Source organism: Myotis lucifugus, unplaced genomic scaffold (genome assembly GCF_000147115.1).
Source record: "Myotis lucifugus unplaced genomic scaffold, Myoluc2.0 scaffold_13, whole genome shotgun sequence".
Lineage (NCBI taxonomy): Eukaryota > Metazoa > Chordata > Mammalia > Chiroptera > Vespertilionidae > Myotis > Myotis lucifugus.
Genome location: NW_005871061.1, coordinates 15,024,535 through 15,029,714, shown reverse-complemented (window position 1 = coordinate 15,029,714; position 5,180 = coordinate 15,024,535). Strand labels below are relative to the sequence as shown.

Sequence of the window (5,180 nt, the reverse complement as noted above, 5' to 3'; positions counted from 1 at the left end):
TATTTTTTCAATTTGCCTTTTTAAAGTCTGATGAGCTCGCTCAACTATTCCCTGCCCTTGAGGATTGTATGGGATGCCTGTTTTATGCTGGATTCGAAAAGTAGCACAAAACTTCTGGAATGCCGTACTTGTGTAGGCTGGACCATTGTCAGTTTAATGGTATGGGGGATGCCTAGGAAAGTAAAAGCTTGTAAACAGTGAGCAATAACATGTTTAGCGGCTTCTCCTGTACAAGGGGATGCAAAAATAAAACCAGAAAAAGTGTCAATAGAATCATGGACATAAGCTTGTTTTCCGAAAGATGGAATATGGGTTACGTCCATCTGCCATAGTTGGCCTGGTTTGTAGCCTCGCAGATTGACTCCTTCTGTGGGAGGAATGAATGTGGTTAGAGGGCATTGAGGACAGAGTTTAACAATTTGCTAAGCCTGTTCCTTTGTGATTCGAAACTGCTGATGTAGGCCAGTGGCATTTTGATGATGGAGAGAATGTGAGGCTTTGGCTGCATCTAAAGGAGATAATGTTAGATAGGCAGTTTTAGTAAGTTGATTAGCATAAGTATTTCCCGCAGAGAGAGATCCAGGTAAATCTGTATGAGCTTGTATATGGCCAAAGAAACAAGGGTGAGAACGTTTCCTGAGTAAAGCTTGAACCCGTAGTAAGAGAATAATCACTTCGGATTGGTCAGTGTCATGTAAATTAGCAGTTTCTAAGTGAATCATAATATTTACAATATAACGAGAGTCTGAGTAAAGGTTAAAAAATTGAGTGGAAAGTTTACATAACGCTGGATGTACTGCTTCGAGCTCCACGTGTTGTGCTGAAGTGTGGTTAGTCTGAAAAACAAAGGGTTGATTATTGATAACTAGGGCAGCTGTGCCATTACTAGAACCATCAGTAAACACCAGAACTGCATGAGAAATTGGTTGAGTCTTGACTACCTTGGGGAAAATGAAGGAATGCTCTGTAAAAAATTGTATGAGTTTATTAGATGGGTAATAAGAGTCTACTGTACTGTGATAGCCCAGGAATGAAAGAGGCCATTTATCATCCATATGAAATAGCCATTGCTTTTGTTGAGCCTTAAAGGGTACCACGATGGTATGGGGCTCTTGACCAAAAAGTTCCAGAGATCTGAGACGTCCTGCAAAAATAAGATCTGCTACTGCTTCCGAGTAAGGATAAACTACCTTTTTCGAGGAGGAGTGCGGATGAATCCACTCCAAAGGTCCCTTTTGCCATAAGAGGCCAGTAGGATATACTGGCGTAACCAATATTAAATACAGCCATGGCTGTGAGTAATCAATTTTTTGTACAAATTGTTTCTTTAAGGCAGCTTCTATGTGGCAGATAGCCTTGCGAGCTGCAGGAGTAAGCTGACGAGGGGAGAGCGGGTCACTATCCCTATGAAGAATATCAAATAAAGGTTTAAGGTCATTAGTTGTTATGCCTAAAGTTGGCCTAATCCAGTTGACATCCCCTAAAAATTTTTGAAAATCATTTAAAGTCTCTAGCTTGTCTATCCTGAGTTGAATCTTTTGAGGACAAATTTTTCTTCCTTCTGTGATATGTCCAAGATATAGGTAAGGGTCTCGTCTTTGGATTTTTTCAGGTGCAATAATTAATCCAGATTTAAGAAGAGCCTGTTGTAAGTCATCATACACTTGTTCTAATTGACATTCCGTATAGTGAGCTAAAAGGATGTCATCCATATAGTGTATGATATAAGCCTGCAGATGTTTCTCTCGAACTCCGCGAATTGCCTGACTAACAAACTTTTGACACAGGGTAGGGCTATTAGCCATTCCCTGAGGCAATACCTTCCAATGATAGCGGCGCATGGGTTCCTGAAAATTAGTAGATGGGACACTGAATGCAAATCGTTTGCAATCAGAGGGATCCAGAGGAATAGTGAAAAAACAATCCTTTAAATCTAGTACTAATAGCTTCATCCCATTAGGGATTGCTACAGAGGAAGGGAGACCAGGCTGTAAAGGTCCCATAATTTCCATAGTCTTGTTTATTGCCCTTAAATCCTGTAAAAGGCACCAATTTCCTGATTTCTTTTTTATGATAAAAATAGGAGTATTCCAAGGACTGGTAGTCTCTTCTATATGCCCTAGCTGGAGTTGTTTCTGTACCAACTCATGAGCAGCTTGTATTTTTTCTTTGGAAAGGGGCCACTGCTCTACCCATACAGGATCATCTGATTTCCAAGATATCTTGTCAGCTGTGTGGATGACAGGAGAAACAATGACCCCCCCTAAAAATTTCCCTGAGCTGGGGTGGTAACAAGGGCAACACCCAGGGCAGACAGAATGTCTCGTCCCCATAAAATCACAGGGATCCCTGGAAAGATATATGGCTGAAATAACCCAGAGTGACCTTCATTGTCTTGCCACTTTAACATTTGTGAACTCTGTAAAGGAGAGTTGGTCTGACCTATTCCTTGGAGTTGTGTCATAGCTTCTCTATAGGGCCACTGTTTAGGCCAGTGAGCTAAGCTTATGACAGAAATATCTGCTCCTGTATCTAAAATCCCTGTAAATCTTTTCCCTTGTATAAGTAAAGTTCTCTCAGGCCTTGCATGAGAAATAGCTTATACCCAATATGCCTTGTCCGAGGAGCCAAAACCCCTGGCCCCCTGAGACTCTGTGAAAAGTAGATTGCCTGTGGCAGGCAGAGGGAGCAAAATCAATTGAGCAATTTTCATGTCTGAGGTGATGGTGATGATATCTCTGGGGGCAGAGACCATAATTTTAATTTCCCCCTCATAATCTGCATCAATTACTCCTGGAAAAATTTGTAATCCTTTCATATTTAAGCTGCTTCTACCTAGTAAAAGGCCAAACATCCCTTTAGGAATAGGTCCATACACTCCTGTAGGGATGGCCTGTGGTCCCAATTCTGGAGTTAATACATATCGCCCTATGAATCCAAGGTCCAACCCAGCACTTCCAGGGATTGCTCGGAATAACTCTTGTATCCGTTTTGCTCCCTGGGGCAGGCTGGGTGCTGTGCAGCCAGCTGGCCTTGAGACGGCACAAGGACAGGAGGGTAAACAGACAATGCCCCTATTATTTGCCGGGGCTGGGCTGGCCCCTTTCGGGAATTTCCCGACTGCTGCTGAGGCAAGGAATTTCCCTGGACATCTGTTTTAGATCTACACTCATTTGCCCAATGTTTTCCTCTTTTACATTTAGGGCATAGTCCAGGTTGTTTGGGACCTCTGCCATTTCCTTTATTAACCCCTTTATTAGAGGGACACTGTTTTGCCATGTGTCCTGTTCCTCCACAAGTGAAACACTTGTGTGTTTGACTTTTCCCTGTGCTAAACTGTTGCTGAAGAATTCCTTCAATGGTGGTTCCCTTTAATGCGGCCGCAATGGCGACTCCTTGCATATATGAGGGACCAATATCTGCGCAAATGTGGATATAATCTGAGAGAGTCCCCTTTCTTTGATAGGGCTGCAATGCAGCTTGACAGGCAGTGTTGGCGTTTTCATATGCCAACTGTTTAACTATTAACATGCCAGCCTCTCCATCCACCACTACTCGGCCAACAGCCTGTAATAGCCGAGAGACAAAATCCTGATACTTTTCATCTGGCCCTTGAATAATTTTTGAGAGATCCTCTGTTTTCTGACCAGAGGTGGGTAACTTTTTCTAGGCTCTAATCCCAGCTCCATTAATTTTCCCATAAGCTTCCTGGGGGTATTGAATTTGATTATGGGTATCAGCATAGGCTCCTCCTACCAGCATTTCATAAGAAATATTAATCTGGGCAGCTCGATTACGAGCAGCTTGTTCCTTAGCCTTTTCATCATATTCTGATTTCCACAAGAGATAATCCCCTCCTGATAAACAAGCCTTGGCAATAGCTCTCCAATCATTAGGTAGGAGAGCCTCTGAGGTTATAGTTTCCAAGATGGTTAAAGTATAAGGGAAAGTAGACCCTTACTGAGCACAGGCTGTTTTTAACTCCTTCAAGGTTTTAAAAGGAAGCGGGTCATAAGAACGCTCACGCTGTACCATGTTAGGGTTCACCTGTTCCATAACGGGGAAGGCGTGAATGCCCAATTACTCACCACACTTTCGTGCCTCCTGCAAAGCCATCTGGAGAGAGGAAAGTGGAACTGGTGCCGCACAAGGCAGTGGAGAGCAAAGGGGAATGGCCCCCACGGCTTCTCTTTTTCTTGCCAAGAAGCTTTAATGCTTCTAAAAAGTGTTCTAACATATCCTCCATATAACTACCATCTTCAGTTCCAGCAGAAAAATATTCTTCCTCCTCTGTTGCCTGAACAATGCCTGTATCATTATCATGATAAAGGGCAGCAGCTTCCTCAAGATCCTCCTCATCTTGAGGATTTAATTTGTCTTTAAAATTTACATTATTCCTTTTTAATATACTGTCTTTTTTAGACCCCTGTTTTGTGCCATCACACTGCTTCTCTTTTTTTCCTTGCTTAAGAGACGGTTGATTATGGTCATGCCTGGGATCTAAACAATCCCGTATCAAATTCCATAAGGAAAATGCATCAACCGGGGTCTTACTTGGCCCAAGGGCTCTATAATGATTGGGCATTTGTTCTCCAACTTTCTGCCACGTTTCTAAGTTAATGGTTCCTTCCTCAGGAAACCAAGGACAGACCTCCTGAATGAATTTTTAAAAATTTTCTACTTGCTTGTCATTAACCTTAGTTCCTTTACTGTTGAGCATAGACTTTAACATTTGCCCATAAAGGACAGTTTCCCTAGATTCTAACTGTCACATGCTTTACTCCCAACTATCAAAAAATTGCTCCTCCCTTACCTGAACGAGTGCACTCTTTATCCGGAGGAGTTGCTCACCGTCTGCTTCCCAAGTCCTCAGGTCCCTGGTTTCGGGTGCCAATTTGTCAGGGCCAGCCTGACAGGTTGAACCGGGCTGAGGTAGGGAGGTGGGAATTGAGAAAAGCAAGAAAGACAGGAGAGCAGGATCAGGAGGACTACAGCTCAATCGAGGAACTGCAGTAAGTTTATTAACCACGCAATGCCTTTTATACACAAAACACTGAATAGGAGGTCTGAAGCAGGGGGTCCCTCAGGGGTGAGGATGACGGAGCCCCAACTCTCTAGGGCGTCTGAATGCATGACTCCAGAGACCAGGTTCAGTGACGCAGATCCATTTTATTGTGGAA

General features: G+C 43.1%; 1 pseudogene; it reads right to left on the bottom strand.

Moving 5' to 3' along the window:
• Nucleotides 1–2,928: 2,928 nt before the first annotated feature.
• Nucleotides 2,929–4,056, bottom strand: LOC106696348 (annotated as a pseudogene).
• Nucleotides 4,057–5,180: the final 1,124 nt, after the last annotated feature.